We start from the raw sequence: 19,409 nt of genomic DNA, 5'->3' as shown, positions 1-19,409 counted from the left end.
CTCGATGGACATGAGTCTGGTGAACTCTGGGAGTTGGTGATGGACAGGGAGGCCTCGCGTGCTGCGATTCATGGGGTCGCAAAGAGTCAGACACGACTGAGTGACTGAACTGAACTGAACTGAACTGATAGAAATATGATGGTATCTTAGAATTCCTCTGGTTATTCTCCTGTAAGAGATTCTAGTGAACCAATAGAAAAGTGAGTTATCTCTGAAGATTATTCCTAATAAAAATGACAAGTGGAGAAATTTTAATTTGTAGGCTCCCTGTAGCCATCTTTCCCTGGTTGGTAGTTACTAAAAGTAAATGATACTAAGAAATTGAGTGGCTGTGCTACATACAGTGGTGGGGTGTTAGAATTAAAAGGAATTGGAAAGATTGTCTAACCCAGCTCCTCATTTTACAGATAAAATAGAGTCCAGCAGAGATGAAGAGACTTGTCTGAGGACCAACACCTGGTGAGTAAAGAAAGAAGAAATAAATTCAACTAAGCAATTAGTAAATTATTAAGTATTGAAGTAATTTAGATATTTAAAGCATCATGAAAGTTTCCTTATAATAATCTGATGCCTCAAATATAACCACCGTTTGGCATATGAACTTCGCAAGTATTTTTATATATATACATAGAAGCAAATGTTAACATTTGTTCAAAAAACAGTGTTATACTATGTATAAAAATTATTCTACAAACTGTTCGTTTACATATATCTTGTCTAGATAGTCTTCTTTTCTCTCAGCTAACATGGAGATGCAGTAGAGCAGAGGCTGGCAAACCTTTTTTGGAAAAGCTCACATGCTCAGCATTTTAGACCCAAGCCTCTGTCGCAACTGCCCAGCTTCGCTGTTCTGCTGAAAAAGCAGGCACAGACATTACGTGAACACATGTGTGTGACTTTGTTCCAATAGAACTTCATTTATAAAGACAAGAAGCAAGAAACGTTTGTGCTACAGGTTATAGTTTTGTAACTCCTACACTACAGAAAGAAAAAAGTTATTTTAGAAAACTGTGATGGTTGAGAAGGAAGCGTGATGAATATCCTGCATGTAGAGAGGAGGGAACTAGTCTGAGTGTTCACCATTAGATGTGATCTCGGACGAGCCAGGTGGGCTCCTTGACCTCTTGAGTAAAGCAGGTTTACTAATGCCGAGATTGTAGGGTTATTTTGAAAACTAAATGAATTTATGTAACTCAGTGGTTAGTACATGAGAAAGTTCTCTTCCCCCCAGGGAGGGGATTAATGCAGGATTTTTGTACTCATGTAGGTGAAGCACTTGGGCAAGGAAAAATTGCCCAAATTTACTGGTGTCTCAGCCCGTCCAAGACTTGTCCCATGTAGATCCCTTTAGAAACCGTGTTCTCAGACTGTTGGCGAAGTTTGGGTAAACATGACTATACCAGAATGATCCTGAGATTTCCTGAGGAAGGATTAACATGCTTCGCATGGAATTTTGCAATAAAGGAAACACTATAGTTTAATTCATAGTGATTTAAGGAGATGGAAGATTTTTTAGAGGGGAAATCTAATTATAGTGAAAATAAAATTTCATTTGCCCATCATTTCCTTCATTATTCATTATTTTTTATTGGGAAGATAAGTATGTACAAAGAATAGGAAAGAAAAACATATTAGAGTGTACTAGGAAAAATAAGGAATTAATGTAATGCTACTTAACTATAAATTTCTCATATTATAATCATATTTTAATTTATCTTCAAGGGAACCTATTGCATAAGTTGAATTGGTTATTTTAAGACAGAATTTCTATAGCAGTTCCAAATAACTATATTGCTTTTTCTAATTCATTTTGAATTAATGTATTTTTTATGACTTGATAAATTTGTTTTTTTCTCTGCTGGTATTGTTTCATTCAGTTGAATACTTTAAGATTGAATATAACTTTTCTTCTGTTTAGTATTGTTGTTGCTTTTTCTTAACTCAGAAGTAGTTCATTTTTTTCAAATTTAGAAGTAAACTGGAATAATTCTGTTAATTTATTGTTGCAGTTTATATTCTGGAGAACGGAGGATTTTGTACTGATTAAGTGTTCCTAATAATAACTATGGCATACAATTTAGGGAAAAATTAGTTATGTCATTCATGTTGATACAATGTTCATTTTTGAGAATAAGTATGTGAGTATAGTCAAGATATTTTGACAATTGAAGAATTTTCCCAACCTAGTTGGGCAGCTGAGTCTGAAACGTAGCACACCCTTTTAATAATCAGAGACATTTTCCCAGCAGTGGGGTCTACCCCAGTGGCGGTCCCAACAGTGACCTAACTCAGTAAATCCCACAGTGAGAAAATCATTGTATTCTTCTTTCGCATCTCCTCTAAAACGTCTGATTCTCTTGGGAAGAATGGCTGTGTGATGGCATTCCATCTCTCTCACTCTTTTTAGCAAAGACGTTACTCCTGAGACTCAGAGCTGTCCTTAGGCCATAGCGTCTGACCAGGACTCAGTTACGCTGGGTTTGGTGGCCGGTGCAGGGCGGGCGGGGGGGCGGGTGCGGGGAGGGGGTTGCCATCCTTTTTATTTTTGGAGTTTACACTTCTATTTAAGATAAGTGAAGCTGATTTATTGCTTATACGAGTATTCCAACTTGCCCATCTTAAGCACATTCAGGTAAAAAACAAATACACAAAAAAGTGTGCTGACTTAAATAAAAATAATGCATAAAGAAAGCAAGTTGCTTGCCAACAAGGCAAAATTCATGCTCATGGAATCTGAATATAACAAAATTTTAAGAAAAAACTTAATGACAATAATAGTTGTAAAATATTGGAGCTAAAAGCTATCTGTAACTCCCCTAGTTGAAGACACAGTTCTACAAGTAAAGAATCAAAGACCCTTGCGAGGTTGGAGCCTTGCACAGGGTTTCCAGATAAGAGAAGCAGTGGCCACTCTTTTCAATCCACCCAACCAAGAGGCCTCGAGAGCGTGCTCCAGGTGAGCAGGACCACAGTGAGTGAAGCCTCTGAGACTTACAAGACCCAGTTAGCGAAAAATGTGATGAGCAAGTGCTCAGTTGCAGTTGGGTGTTCTTGAACTTTTGTTGTCAAGGGCACCCTTGAGCTAGAGGGTGGGGATTGTGAAAAGGGAGTAGGGAAGAGGAGACCTATCTTGCCTTTTTGTAACTGCCAAAGCTAATTTCAATGATTGCTTTAGCAATATAACGATAACCAAGATTAAAGCAAGCAGGCATCCACTTTAGGATATGAGAGCTGGAATTTTAGATTTCATTATAAGATTGCCATTTCAACACAATAGTAATATAATGGCAATGGATTTCCATTTTTTCTCCATTTCTGTTGAAATATTATCTCATAAATATACTTTGATACAAAAGAGATCTCTCAATTTCACGAGAGCTCCACAGCTCTATTTTATTCTTACACTGACTTATCCCCAAAATATCTTTTTGATGTACAGCTTCAATATTCTTGCCAATGTCTATGACATCAGCAATCAAAAATGGCATTATTTTTAGTTTTTTTTTTCCCACATACAGTTGCAGGCTATCCGAAAAAAGGGGTCCTGCTTTTAGTGTTCACTGAAATATTCTTACAGTATATTTGTGACTCATGGAGCTGGTTGTTCCAAGAGGGTGGAAAATGTAGCATCTATCAAAGAAGGTAACTTTACCCAGTGTGAACCTAAAACGGGGGCTTTCCTTTAAGAAGGGGACTAACACCGTTAAATATTAGGATTTCTTGTACTGGAAGAAAGCATTGTTTTCCCAAATTGTATTTCAGGAAACTGAGTTTCTGAGACCACATAGCTAGAGAGTGTCAGAGCTCTGCATGTTTCTTCCCCAAGGAAGGTCCACAAATTGAATTGCAGAACCATTACACATGGATCAGCCTTCCCAGAACTAAGAAGTCAAATGTTTCATCCACTGAAGCTCTGAGTTAAAGGTAGTGGTCAAACGTCACAATCAATAAGGTTAATTTAGTTGAAGAATGTAAGAAAAGCATAAATTGGTTAGGTACACAGTCCTGAATATTCAGTGGAAGGAGTGATGCTGAAGCTGAAACTCCAGTGCTTTGGCCATCTGATGCGAAGAGCTGGACTCATTTGAAAAGACCCTGATATTGGGAAAGACTGAAGGTGGGAGGAGAAGGGGGCAACAGAGGATGAGATGGTTGGATGGCATCACCAACTCAATGGACATGAGTTTAAATAAACTCCAGGAGTTGGTGATGGACAGGGAGGCCTGGCGTGCTGCAGTCCATGGGGTCACAAAGAGTTGGACATGACTGAGTGACTGAACTGAACTGAACACTTGATTTTAGGCACCATTTTAGAGTTACTTTTTTTCCTCCAGTTTCCAGAGTCATGCTTATATTATTTTGAAGTCTTTATAGAATTATTTTAGTTACTAAAACCCTTGCAGGGAATCTAAGATTCACTCAATTTACATCAATTTCATCTCTGTTCATTTGCTCAGTTGCTCAGTTGCGTCCAACTCTTTGCAACCCCATGAACTTGTAGCCCAGCAGGCTCCTCTATACACAGGGTTTTCCAGGCAAAAATACTGAAGTGGGTTGTCATACATCATAGAGTGCTTTAGCGAAATTTGAGCTCTCTGAAATATTGACATTAAAGAACTAGTTATTGGGTTAATAACTATGCTTTTCCTCTAGATGGTTCATTTGAAAAGAAAACTGAATGTATTTTAATATTTGGAAAATGATGTTAACCGGCTGCACTAAAATAAGCAAGTCTTCACAGTATGCAAGCGGCCTTGGGCACAAGTAGTAGTCAGTAGTATTCAACTGACTCGAGCAGTATAGAATATTTCTACTACATGAGCACATATTGGGTTAAAAGTTTCTGTTATACTCCTGATCACTTAAAGCATAACCAAGATAAAGACATGAGCATGATTGTTCCGCCCGAACCATGAACGGAGCTCAAGGCTGCTGTCCTTGGAACAGTGGGCAGAGACCGAAAGTCCCTCAAATGAATGTTCGTCAGGCACTACTTGGCAGCGTCTCTGAGTTGGAGGAGCCTCAGTTTGGGCTTCCCAGGTCGCGCTAGTGGTAAAGAACCCACCTGCAGTGCAGAAAATGTAAGAGACGTGGGCTTGATCCTTGGGTCTGGAGGATTCCCTGGAGGAGGAAACGGCCACTCACTCCAGTATTCTTGCCTGGAGAATCCCATGGACAGAGGAGCCTGGCGGGCTACAGTCCACGGGGTTGCAAAGAGTCGGGCACGACTGAGCGACTGACACACACACCCTCACTTGAGAACCTAAGATGCGGGCTCCCTGCAGGAATGCAGCTCACAGGGACCAAACACGCAGGGCGGGGAGGCATCAAGACCCACTGGCTCTGCTGTATTTGAAATGAATGACCAATGAGGGCCTACTGTCTAGCACAGGGAGCTCTTATGTGGCAGTTTGGATGGGAGGGGTATTTGGGGGAGAAGGGATACGTGTATACGTATGACTGAGTCCCTTTATTGTTCACCAGAAACTATCACAACATTATTCATCAGCTATATTCTAGTGCAAAATTAAAAGTTTAAAATAAATAAAATCTACCCTGATTAAAAAAAAAAAAGAATCACTTTTTTTTTTTTAACCAATAAAGGAATAATTTTTTAAAAGGAAGAAATTGGCAGTCCTTTCTTCTCTGATCCATTAACTAGTTCAGAAACAGGCTCTTCCGACCCCCCACCTTCCAGGAGAACACAAGAAAGAAATCAGATGGTGCCTGCATATAGAATAAACAGTTGTTGTTTTTTTTTTTAAATGAGCCAAGGATCCTTTATTACTGTAACGTTGAAAGAAGCTGCTGCCTTTTCATTTTAACGTGAGAGACGTAGTTTTCCCGTTGTTTTCCAAGGCTGTCAGATAACAGACAAATTGCCTTTGATAAAACATGCTTTCAATTTCTCCAACGTAATATTCAATTTTCATTTTCATAAGGGGCTGCTTATTTTGATGGCTTGGATGGCTTGACTAGGATGTCAGTGTCTAGATCTCATCAGTAAAGACTGTAGTCTGAGTTATAATTCCAGAGAGCATATGTTACTATCAAATTTATTATCTAAAAATACTTGTTTGTGTTTAATTCTTGAAAATCAGGAGTGACAGGCCATTTGAGTAAATAATTTCTCTTTGCCCTTTTTCTCCCTAAAAGTCACTTAGCAACAAAGGCAATTTGGGCTCCTTAGTGAAGACTTTGGGTAATACTTTTACTGAACGAAAAAGAGTTCTAACTCCTGGGATTCCAACTCCTAGAATTTCTGGTAGGAATTCACATTCCTCTTTTTCATTTCACTACCTAACTCTTTGTGTGTGTGTCTAACACACACAGGCTTTTCTTTTTCAGCCTATCAATACATAGAGCAGACGTCAGAAAAAATTAAATGTAAAAAAACTATAAAATTGTTTATATGCATTGTAGACAACTCTGATAATACAAAAGTAACAGACAAAATAGAAACCTTCCATGTTAAATCCCATGTATACTTTCTGTCTTCTTACATAAGCTTACATAATTACAATCATGAAGGCGTTATCATCTGAAAAGTTGTTCTCGTAGTCAACTATCTTGGCTCATCTGCCAAGGCAGACTCACCCAGCCGCGCCCCAGTATGTGCAGTGATGCCATGCCTTCTGCCCCCAAGCCCTGCCCCGAATTCCAGTCCACAGCTGAACAAACCACAAGCCCTGACCACATGCCAAACACCTTGCCGAACACTGAAGACACACAGCTGAATATCACACAGGTTCTAACTGGCAGATACAGGAAAGCACAGGTTTACTAAGGAAGTGCCCAGAAAAGGGTGCAGCTAACCATCAGCACCTGGGAGAGCATCCCACAGCAGGTGCGGAGGGAGAAGTCTGCCTGGAGGCTCATCGGAGAGTTCTCGGTACACGGACGGTCGTTGAAGACAGAGCTGCCTCAGAGAGTCCCAAGGAGAGTAAGCACAGGACCAAACCTTGGAGAAAGCACCACACTTTACGGTTGCCAAGACGAGATGACCTTGCAAAACAGTGAAAGAAACAGAGAAGTAGTTGGAAAACCACAGAATGCGGTATGCGGTAAAACCCAAGAAGGGAACGTTCCGAGATGGAGGAAACAGTCCATTGGGTCAGGTGGTATTTGCTTACAATAAGGTCTGAGAGATACTCCCTGCATTTAGCAGCGTGGAGGTTACTGGTGACGCTGACTTTTTGGTCTTGGCTTTCTGTTCTTGCTGTTTTGTGATGTGGAAACCAGGCAGGGGTGGGTGCGCGGTGCTGGCAGCGTCTCTAAATGCCTTTTGTGACTTTTAGTGTTTGGATGTAATGGTTTGGTTATACTGCTGGTGTTTCCATTGCTTAAAGTGTGGGTTCCTTATGCGCGTTGGCTATCTCACAGCCAAAGCTTGTCTTTGAGCTCTGATAATCCGAGTCTCAGTGTCATGCCCGCCATGTAAAACCTTCAGTGAATATTTGAATGGAGGATCACCCTTTCTCCCCCAACGTGTGATCCCCCCAACCCCGTGTGTGCATTGGTCTCTGACTCCTCCCTTCGGCTGCTCATCACACCTGATAGGCTGCCTGGTGGTCACCAACCACTCTTGGGTGGCATCTTTCATATCTTGGTTTTTGGCAAGTGGCAAATTAACTCCCCTTCCTGCAGGGAATTAAATCTTCAGTTAAAACTTAAATGGTAACCCTCCTAAAATCCCTCCTCTCCTGCCTTCCTCAGCCTCCAGTCCGTGCTCTCTCTCTCCCCTCTCCTCTCCCTGCCTCCTTCTGTCTGCCTCCCTGTCTCTCTGTCTCACTCACTCTCTCCTTTCCACCTTCTCTCCCCACCTCCAGCCATCTCCTCTCCCATTTTTATGCTTCCCTGGGAATTCAAGTGCCATTTTGACCCACAACATACAAGTGGTAGGAGTAGGGGAGACTCACTCATCACCACTGTTTGTCCCATGAAGATATTTTTGAAAGACAGCTTGAGGAGAAAAGGCAGATTGACATGAAAACTGAGAACACGTTCTTAATGGGTAAAATCTGAGAAAAATTAGATTAAATCAAAAGGCTCGAATTCTTGAACGATGAAGGCTCTGTGGGTGTGCCGACCTCTCTTTAGACTAACGACGCCAAGAGAAAATGAACACAAGTTGGGAATTGGGGTGTTAGCTGTCACGTTATCCCTCCCACCGCTGATGATGTCTCGGTCCTCTGACGCCTGTTAGCTAAAGGACGTGGCTGAGCTCACGTGCCCTGTGGAGCAGTCCCTCAGTGCAGGGCAGAGCCTGGACTGCTGAAGGATGAACCTGCTCGAGGCTGGAAGCACCATCCATAACACGGGCCTTGTCCATAAGGCGGCTGCCCTTCCCCGCTGAGATGCTCCGGGGAGGAGCGGCTGATCTTCAAGATGGCCAATCCTTTATAGTTAGTATCAGAAATGAGCCCATCAGTCAGCCACAGGAGACTTTTAAAGGGGCACCAGGGCCATAAACTTTATGAAAAAGGCTAGAGATTGCATTCAGCCCTCAAGTAGATACACAATTACCCTAAATCCAGTTCAGGGCAGGGAGACTAAATCTTAAAAAAATAAAGTGAAGACCGCCCACACTCATCAAAGCTTTCAGAAGCTAAGAGGTAGGAGATAGCAGTTGTAAGACAAATTTTTCCTCCTATAGCTTAGCGAAGAATAGCAGAAGGAGGGTGAGGGAAAAAGGAAAGATGGTAGAGAGACAGGAGAGAAGAAATTAGGCTGAAATCGGAAGGGGAAGAAAAAGAAAAAAACTGGAGAGTTGTGTTTTTAAGAATCTGTAAATACTTACCTGCTTATGAGACAAACTCATTGGTATTGAGGGAACTTGAAAATACCACTGATTTATTCACTGTAGGCAGAAGTTAGAGAAAATCTCATTTTCATGAGTTTTCCTTCTATCGGTCAGTTCCCTGGTGACTCAGAAAATAAAGCTTTTCTAAGGGCTTTCTCAGACAGTTTGACGTTTTGTTGAATTAACTGGTATATTTTGTACCAGATTTATTGGCTGCATCTTTCCATCCAAGCTAGGAATGGTTTCACATTGAATAGAGTTCTTAGGGCATCAAGAGAATCCTGGAAACTTCTTAGGCTAATCTCCCTTCTAAAGTCTTCCTTGAAACTCTCCCCAAGTCTCCCGTAGCCTCCCTGGCAGCTCAGAGGATAAAGAATCCACCTGCACTGCCAGAGACCTGGGTTCTATCTGTGGGTCGGGAAGATCCCCTGGAGAGGGCATGGTAACCCACTCCAGTATTCTTGCCTGGAGAATCCCATGGACAGAGGAGCCTGGCGGGCTACAGTCCATAGGTTTGCAAAGAGGCAGACACTATTCAAGCCACTGAGCCCACACGCGTACACACGCACACATTCTTCGTGTGAATACTGAGTTACACAAGACATAGTGTGTTTTGTGGTGGTGAGGCTCATGACGCCCAGTTACTGATCTGAACGTGTCAGGGAGGCGGAGGTGTGACTTCAGTCTTCTTTCTAGAGCTGCTGTAATGAAGTTTCACAAACAAGGGGAACATGTCACCTCACCGTTCTGGAGGCCAGACATCTAAACCAGGAGGTCCGCAGGGCTGTGCTGAAACCTGGAAGGAAGACCTCTCCCCTGCCTCCCCCTGGCTTCCGGTCCTTTGCCGGCAATCTTGCCATTCCTGGCTTGCAGCTCCCCGAGTCCAGTCTCTGCCTTGACCGGCATCCGGCCTCCTGCCCAGTCTCTGTCTTCACAGGGCTTCTTGCCGGACTCCAGGCATATTGGATTAGGGCCCATCCTACTCCTCCGTGACCTTCACTAATTGCATCTGCCGTGACCCTATTTCCAAATAAGGTCACATTCAGGAATTAAGACTTCAATATAGCTTCTTTTCTGTGTGGGTGAGGGGCAGGGACACATTTAACCCTTAACAGTGACTACAAGAGATGTTTGTCTTCACTGAATAGACTTAAAGACACATTTCTAATTCAATTCAATACACACTTAACTGAAAATCCTTGGTATCAAGACGGTAGTTGCTGTTTGAGTTACATGAGATTATCAGAGTAAGACACCCCCCGCCCCCAACCTCCAGGTACTTCAAAGTACCTAAATACAACAGTATGCCACTATTATCGATTTTCAGATAGAGATGCAATTACATAAAAATGTTAGGGTATTTCCCTGGTGGTCCAGTGGCTAGGACTCTGGGCTCCCAATGCAGGGCATCTGGGTTCCATCCTTGGTCACAGGCCGCGACTAAGGATCCTGTGTGCAACAGCGGAGATTGAAGGTCCTGCATGCTGCCACTGAGACCTGGTGCAGCCAAATACATAAATAAAGATCAGTATTTAAAATAGGAATTTATGAAAAAATGAAACCAGTAGGACTTACATTTATAGAACAGGAGGATAGAATAGTGGTAAATAATAGTAGCACAAAGATGTTTGCCAGGCATAATTCTGAGTACTAGACGTTCATCGAATCCTCACAGGTATGGGAGGAAGGTTTTGTGTTTTTAATCCCTGTGGGCTCGAGTTGTTTTGGCTGTAGAAGGGGATCCAAGGAGCTCCATCTGTAATCTGTTCCTACTTTAGCAGGTCTAGTATACTAGAACTCGTCTCCGCTGCCTCATTGAGGTAGTTTGGGGAAGGTGCAAGCCGCGGGGGCCACTGGCAGTCAGAATGTAAGAGAATGAATTTCTCTTAAGGTTTTCCCTAGCCCTGGGCTGCAGGCTTGACATTTTCCAGACTGGGCCCACCATGTTTCCTCCAAGTCTTGCATCCTGTTGATACAAACAGGTACAAAATGGAGCCACTAATATGTAGGAATTATGACCAATTGAAAATAAGCCCCAGGTAGGCCAGAGTTTCATCTTTTCACTGCTATTTCTGTAGTACTCCCAAAGAATCGTCAGCCTATTAGGAGAGGCTCCTTAAATATGTGTAGAATGAATGGTTCAGAGCAATCAGCAGGCATTTCAAACCCAGAGCTTGAATGAACTCAGGGAAAACAGGGTGTTCCTGGCTTTTGATAGTCACAAACAATATATTTAGGCTATAAAATGAAAAATATATAGCCCACTACTTTGGATATGGTGATTGGAGAATCTGTTGAAAGAAAGTCCAGCGATGTGCCTTTTTCCCCACACCCGGGCAAACGTAAGCCAAATAGCTGCCTGTCCCGAGTGAGCAGTATGTGCAGTGTTCCTGCTCCAAACTGCTTCTGCTTAGGGAAGAAAACAGAAACAGGAAACTCCATCCCTGCAGCCTTAATTCTTTCACTTCTGGTCCAGACCCCCAGGTTACAACACTGTTGGTTGATGATACAATCAGTTCACTTAGAAGGATGACAATAAGGATTTATGAGATGCTGACATCTGACACCATTAAAAACGCAGAAATTGAAAATTGGAAAGTATTTAGGAAAGAAAACCTGATCTTATAGTATAAAGAGAGGCATTACTGAAATATACTCTTTGGCATAAGGTGACGGAAAAGAAAGTATATGTTGGACATTTTGGTAAAAACGAAGCAAAAAAAAAAAAAACAACAAAACACCTTCCCAGCTTGATGTCTCAAGTGCTGTTGGACTCTACCTGATTTTAAGGCAGTCGTGCTACAATAGGCACACGCTACTTGGAGCACACAAGTGGGGCAGACAGAGCAGGCTCGCTCTCGCCTTTGCCCTGCCAATGCTCTCTTCTTGAAAAAGTCTTGTTTCTGTGTTGGCTTTCTCCGCTGGAAGGCTGTATCATGGTTATGCACCAAATGCCCCTTGGGGTTTTCTCATCTTTCCCAATCCCCCCACCATGGCCTCAAAAATTTTGCAGACTAAAATATGTTAACTTTTAAAATTTAGAAAAAATAAATTATTTTCAGTTACTAAGACATTTTTAATTACACACTGTGAAGTTGAGCATATTACCACCAGAGAATAAGGATGATGCTTTGGAAAGGGGAAATAAGGGCCCATTCTGGAGAGCCAAGAGCTTCCTTTGGAAAGTGATCTGCTTGCTGTCTGGACCCAGTGCTGTGCGTGTGTGTATGTGTGTGTGTGCACGTGTGCGTGTAATCGCTCAGGCATGTCTGACTCTTCGTGACCCCATGGACTGTAGCCCACCAGGCTCCTCTGTTCATGGGATTCTCCAGGAAAGAATACTGGAGTAGGTTACCATTTCCTTCTCCAGGGGATCTTCCTGACCCAGGGATCAAACCTGGGTCTGCTGCATTGCAGGCAGATTCTTCACCATCTGAGCCGCCAGGGAAGACGAGATCCAGGGCTATTTGTTGGTAAATGTGAAAGTTCAGTCCAGAAATGTGACCAGCAGAGCAGCCAGTCATTGGAGTATGAGCCTAAAAAGACCTGAAATGAAATAAGGATTGATTCCCTCCAGAAATACAGATCCATTTCTGGATAGCACAGGTGAAACACTTCATGGTGATGTTTTGTAACCTCTCAGGATTCCCATATTACTTTGGGGATCATAGATTTACAGATGCAAAAAACTGTGGCAACTGCCATTAGGAGGCCAAGACGCTGACACAGGATTCTTCTAATCATTTCCTTGAAGTTCAGCAGATGTAGAAATTATTGCTAGTAGCTTAAAGGGGGATCATCTTATAATAACTCCTCTCTCTCTCTCTTTTTTTGTATTTGAATACGAACATTCCTTTCTCCTCTAAGAGTCCTAGGAATAACTGAATGATTAAGATATCCCAGGGCAAGAATTCCAAAGTCAAATAGCTACAAGAACCAGACAAGTAATGTACATGCCTGAAACGGTCTGGGAGGAAGATGGGGATGCCAGTGCCACAGTGAATCAGAGAAGCGATGCCCACGGAACAGGGGTGGGGGTGGATGCCGAAGAGGATGTGGTCCCAGTGTTTCCAGGTGTGCTGACATCTCTCTCCCCTCTCAGTGTGTGCCATCACTCAAGGATAAAAGACCACGCGAGTCAGCAACTTATAACATCTACCTTAGGATCCTGTCCCAACGTTGCACCTCAACACTAGCTAGTTCTGAAAGAGAGTGAGAGCCGTTCAGAATGGGTTCCATGGTCGTAACAGTTTGAAAAACACTGAGTTAAACAGTTAATTTGGCTTCTTTACCACAACGCTTCTCAGAAGCTTACGTGTTTTTACTTACAAAGTGAACCTCCAAGAGTAAGCTCAGGGTACAAAGAATTTTGTGACATCCTCTGACCATTGGAGCCCCTTGCTGTGAGTGCTTCACAAAGATACTTTGGAAGACCATGCTGCAATTTACTTTGCAGTAGATAATGTGAGTGAAAATTCAAGTGAAAATCCAAGAGGAATAGTAGATGCTGAAAACAGACAAGTAGCCTGGCTAAAATAAGGATGCCTCTGAGTGACCTTGGAAAGTTAGAAGCCTTCAACATATGGAGTAAAAAGTAGGAAACAAGTGTGATTTTCCTCATCAACTACATTGTGAATTAGATGTTCCTATCATTTATGGAGTGTTTGGGTTTTCAAGTTTTAAGTTGAGAGTAAAACTAGAGATGATACCGGGAGCCTATTCTATAAAATAATCCATTACTCAGTACATGACAAAATCTTGACTTTTGATATTCATATATTCAACAAATATATCTTACATACCTACTATGTACCAGGAAATAAGCCAGTCACTGAGTCAAGTCTAGGATTAAATTATTAGTCCTAGCTAATGCCAGTTCTGACCTAAACCTGGGGATCTAATAAAAATATCTATTTTCAATTTGCAATATTGCTAATACAGTCCTCTCTCTGAAGGTTTATCTGACATTTTGAAAAGAAAGAGTTTGGTCCATGATCATTTACTGAGTCACAATGTGACCTGATTTGGTTTGCAGTTGCAGAGGTAGCTGTGCACAACATTTGCTTTCCATTAAGATACTGAAAATCAACAATTCTAACAGTGTGTTTATTTCAGCCTGGACCGTAGCCACTGACAATTAAGAATACCACTGCTATTTCCTATTCATCCTAGGAATTCTCCACTTCTCTCTTCATGCTGCATTTCTATAATATCATCTTTGACTCTGAAGAGGCCTTACAAATAGCTGAGAAAAGAAGAGAAGCTAAAGGCAAAGGAGAAAAGGAAAGATATACCCATCTGAGTGCAGAGTTCGAAAGAATAGCAAGGAGAGATAAGAAAGCCTTCCTCAGTGATCAATGTAAAGAAATAGAGGAAAACAACAGAATGGGAAAGACTAGAGATCTCTTCAAGAAAACTAGAGATACCAAGGGAACATTTCATGAAAAGATGGGCACAATAAAGGACAGAAATGGTATGGACCTAACACAAGCAGAAGATATTAAGAAGAGGGGGCAAGAATACACAGAAGAATTGTACAAAAAAGATCTTCACGACCCAGATAATCACGATGGTGTGATCACTCACCTAGAGCCAGACATCCTGGAATGTGAAGTCAAGTGGGCCTTAGGAAGCTTCACTACAAACAAAGCTAGTGGAGGTGATGGAATTCCAGTTGAGCTATTTCAAATCCTAAAAGCTGATGCTCTGAAAGTGCTTCACTCAATATGTCAGCAAATTTGGAAAACTCAGCAGTGGCCACAGGACTAGAAAAGGTCAGTTTTCATTCTAATCCCAAAGAAAGGCAATGCCAAAGAATGTTCTAAATATCACACATTTGCACTCATCTCACATGCTAACAAAGTAATGCTCAAAATTCTCCAAGTCAGGCTTCAACAGTACATGAACTGTGAACTTCCAGATGTTCAAGCTGGATTTAGAAAAGGCGGAGGAACCAGAGATCAAATTGCCAACATGTGTTGGATCATCGAAAAAACAAAAGAGTTCCAGAAAAACATTTACTTCTGCTTTACTGATAACACCAAAGCATCTGACTGTGTGGGTCACAGCAAACTGTGGAAAAGTCTTAAAGAGATGGGAATACCAGACCACCTTACCTGTCTCCTGAGAAATCTGTATGCAGGTCAAGAAGCAACAGTCAGAACTGGACATAAAACAACAGACTGATTCCAAATAGGAAAAGGAGTACGTCAAGGCTGTATATTGTCACCCTGCTTATTTAACTTATATGCAGAGTACATCATGCAAAATACTGGGCTGGGTGAAGCATGAACTGGAATCAAGATTGATGGGAGAAATATCAATAACCTCAGATATACAGATGACACCACCCTTATGGCAGAAAGTGAAGAAGAACTAAAGAGCCTCTTCATGAAAGTGAAAAAGGAGAGTGAAAAAGCTGGCTTAAAACTCAACATTCACAAAACTAAGATTTGGCATCCAGTCCCATCATTTCATGGCAAATAGATGGGGAAACAGTGGAAACAGTGTCAGACTTTATTTTCGGGGCTCCAAAATCACTGCAGATGGTGACTGCAGCCATGAGATTAAAAGATACTTGCTCCTTGGAAGAAAATCTATGACCAACCTAGACAGCATATTAAGAAGCAGAGATATTACTTTGCCAACAAAGGTCCGTCTAGTCAAGGCTATGGTTTTTCCTGTGGTCATGTATGGATGTGAGAGTTGGACTATAAAGAAAGCTGAACGCTGAAGAATTGATGCTTTTGAACTGTGGTGCTGGAGAAGACTCTTGAGAGTCCCTTGGACTGCAAGGAGATCCAACCAGTCCATCCTAAAGGAACTCAGTCCTGAATATTCATTGGAAGGACTGACGGTGAAGCTGAAACTCCAATACTTTGGCCACCTGATGCAAAGAACTGACTCAAGTGGAAAAGACCTTGATGCTGGGAAAGATTGAAGGCAGGAGGAGAAGGGGATGACAGAGGATGAGATGGTTGGATGGCATCAGTGGCTTGATGGACATGAGTTTGAGCAAGCTCTGGGAGTTGGTGATGGACAGGAAGGCCTTGTATGCTGCAGTCCACGGGGTCACAAAGTGTTGGACATGACTGAATGACTGAACTGAACTGAACTGATCTTTGACTCTTCCAACCAAAATAAACCTCACTCTTTGAAGCCCACTATTCATACCTAGAACTTTTTTATGGTTCTTACTACTTTTCTCATAAATAAGAAATATTGCTTCAATAATTTATTCAGTATATATTAAAGACCTATTATGTATACTGACAGTTGGAGATGAAGTAGACACTTGTAACCTACTATATATTTGCATGTCTTTACTCTGCTTAATTTAAGCTCTACAATCATTGAATTCAGAATCCTATCTTATATATATGGAATGCAATTGCTTATACATATTTTTCAAATAATTCACTAAACATGGGTTGATTTTTCCCCGTATTTCTCAGTCCTAGTTTTAAATCCTTGATGATGCTTCAGCAAAGAAGGTTCATTTTCCTGAAAATATTACGTCCATTTCATTTGGAAATAGTTTTGACTTCCTCTTTCATTAAGTTCAGTTCTATTTACAGGTAAAAATTTCCTCAGTTATTAACCACTGGGCAACAGAAAGCATGTTAGACAGCCTCAGCTACCGATGCGGGCTTCTCCCAAGAATTCAGCTACTGCCTGCCAGTTGACAGGAAAATTACAACTCAATTAGAGAGTGTCTTCTCATGTTTTCTTCTAAGTTGCTAAAGCTTACTTTCCCATGCAGATCAGCTGTCCTCTCCTATAAGCCATGTTTCTCTGTTAATGAAAATTGTCCTTCAATCTGTGTTTATCCTTTAGCCAACAAACTAGTTTCAGTGGCAGCATTATGGTTACAGCCCACAGAAACGATTTCTGTGCAGTAATTTAGCTGTCAGTCTGGAAGTGGTAAAGGAACAGGAAGATGGATGCTGAGCCCGGGGCATGCCTGAGCAGGCATCCTGCATGTCCGTACTTGGATGTGCACTTAGAAAAGCAGGTAAAAAAATGTTTGTCCCGATTTCTCTTGGCCATTACTACAGTTTAGCTAGGGGAAAATATTTTTACTGGAACTCTGCTAATTGTTAAGAATGCTCTTATTATCCATAGAGAGGATGGGAACAGAGGGTGAAGATAATTTAGTGATGGAATTGTCCTCAAATAAAAACTGGAAAAGCAAATGACTTTGACATTTGTTATGGGTCCCCTGATATATCCATGTACTGTTTTGGAATGACTTGGCAGGGGTGAGAAAGTATGGATATGAAAACTTCTTATTGAAGAATTGGTCTGTAAAACGATAATTTCAGGTCCATCTGCTGACTGATAACCATGAACAATCAACAAATTGATAAATTACCTCTCGACACTTCGGTGTGTAGACCGACAAACCAAAGTAGATGGTGCCTTTAGATGTGTGAAAGATGGTGCTAGAAGAGTCAGAGTCAGCATCTGGTCATCAAGCTCGGTTTTTTAAATTTAATTCAGATATAGTTTTTTGCTTTGTTTTCTTAACAAATTTTGTTAGGATGCAACAGTCTATTGAAGGATTTAAACCTCAGTTAAATTTTTTTGTTGTTTAGTCAGTTAAATTAACAAGCTCATAAATTCAACACTCGGTAGTATATACAAAAACAGTTATTTTTGTAAATTTGGGAATATTATGTATCCTTTATATATTATATATATATATATACTACACATGCCTTATACATTTATATTCATGTTTATTTACTATTTATATATAATGGCAATTATATGTATAATGCTTATATATACACATATAATATATAAAATGGCAATTACTAGAGGTCTCTAACTATTTTAGACATGAATTTGCCCACATGTCGTTTTTCCCCTTGAGCACTCCAGTGATCACCAGGCTTTATTCAGTCCTAGAATGCATAAAGTGTGTGTTCCATGGAACTTCTCATTTCTGAGATTTTCAGAATAAATCTCAGGCTGAATAAATGACTCCCAGCTCAAGTAGGTTTAAAAAGTTTTCTCTGTAGTCCCATTCTGAAGGGTCATGCTGAACCTGTGTGTATTAAAAATTTTGAGGAAATCTTGCAAAACATAAAAACTTTTAAAGTTGTTTTCTTATTTTAAATAAAGGATGGGGAACACATGTATACCTGTGGCGGATTCATTTCGATATTTGGCAAAACTAATACAATATTGTAAAGTTTAAAAATAAAAAAAAAAAATAATAAATAAATAAATAAAACAAAGTGTTTTCCAAACACAGTCTTTCCTTAAATCAATTGAATGTAGAAGAACAAGAGATTCTCAATCTACTTTGACGAACATGGAGTTACCTTCTTCTCCTTGTGTGCTCCTCATGAGACAGAGGTCTGGAGGGTGGAATTTTCAAGAAAACCTTGTTGGTGTATAATTGTTCCTTGAAGTGTCTTATGGTCCTTTGTATTTCTGCGGTATCAGTTGTAACATTTCTTACATTTCTGATTATATTTGAGTCCTATCTCACTTTTTGCATGGTTTGAGTCTAGCTAAAGATTTGTCTTATATTTTAAGAAAACTAGCTCTTAGTTTGACATTTTTCATTGTCATCCTAATCTCTATTTCATTTATTTCTGTTCTAATATTTGTTATTTCCATCTTTGGGCTAACTTTGGAGTTTGTTCTTCTCTTCTAGTTCCGTGAGGTATGAAGTCGTTTCTTATTGTAGGCATTTATCACTATGCGTTTCCCTCATTGAACTGATTTTGCTGTAACTCATAAATTTTGATATGTTGTATTTCCACTTTTATTTGTCTCAAGATATTTAAAATATTTTTATTTCTTCTGTGACCCACTGATTGTTCAGTATCATCAATATGTTGTTTAATCTCTACATATTGTGAATTTTCCAGTTTTCTTCTAATAGTAGATTTCTAGTGTCATGTCCTTGTGGTTGGAAAGTGCACTTGATATGATTTCAGTCTTCTTAAATTTATTTAGAGTTGTCTTGTGGACTAACATATGATCTATCCTAGACTATATATGGACTTAAGTCTGTATATGCTTAAGAAGAATGTGTATTCATTGCTTTTGGATGGAACGTTCTATAAATGTTAAGTCCATTTGGCCAAATGTGTCATTTAAGTCTAATGTTTCCTTATGTTTTTCCATATGATCTACCCATTATTAAAAGTAGGGTACTGAGGTTCTTTACTATTATTGTATCACCATTTATTTTTCCCTTTAGATCTGTTAATATGTACTTTGTTGAATGTTGAAGGATTCCTATCTCGAGTGCATAAATATTTTTACAAGTGTTATGTTGTCTTGTTGGGTTGACCCTATTACCATAATCTAATTACTTTGTCTTGTATTATTAATACAATCTTTGTCTTAAAGTATATTTTATCTGATATAAGTATTCCTGCCTCAGCTATTTTTGGTTTCCGTTTGTATGGAGTATCTTTTTTTAACCTGTTACTGTCAATCTGTGTGTTTCCTTAAAGCTAAAGTGAGTCTCTTACAGACAATATATTGTTAGGTCTTTTTTTTTTTTTTGCTTCTCTGATTGGTCGATCCTTTCTTCCGCCTCATCTGGTTTACTGTTGACCCCTTTCTTGAACATTTCAGT

At 40.5% G+C, this 19,409-nt stretch overlaps 1 protein-coding gene across 1 annotated transcript in view; it reads left to right on the top strand.

The window, feature by feature from the left end:
• Nucleotides 1-413: 413 nt before the first annotated feature.
• The window catches only part of RARB (retinoic acid receptor beta), a 586,842-nt gene continuing 567,846 nt past the window's right edge, over nucleotides 414-19,409 (top strand). Inside the window, exon 1 of the mRNA XM_061404691.1 lies at nucleotides 414-459. The gene's annotated coding sequence lies outside the window, so the exon portion shown is untranslated. The remainder of the gene's footprint in view (nucleotides 460-19,409) is intronic.

This window comes from Bos javanicus, chromosome 27, assembly GCF_032452875.1.
Source record: "Bos javanicus breed banteng chromosome 27, ARS-OSU_banteng_1.0, whole genome shotgun sequence".
NCBI classification, from domain to species: Eukaryota; Metazoa; Chordata; class Mammalia; order Artiodactyla; family Bovidae; genus Bos; species Bos javanicus.
The sequence above is the reverse complement of the archived record's forward strand: the minus strand, read 5'-3'. Positions and strand labels throughout refer to the sequence as shown.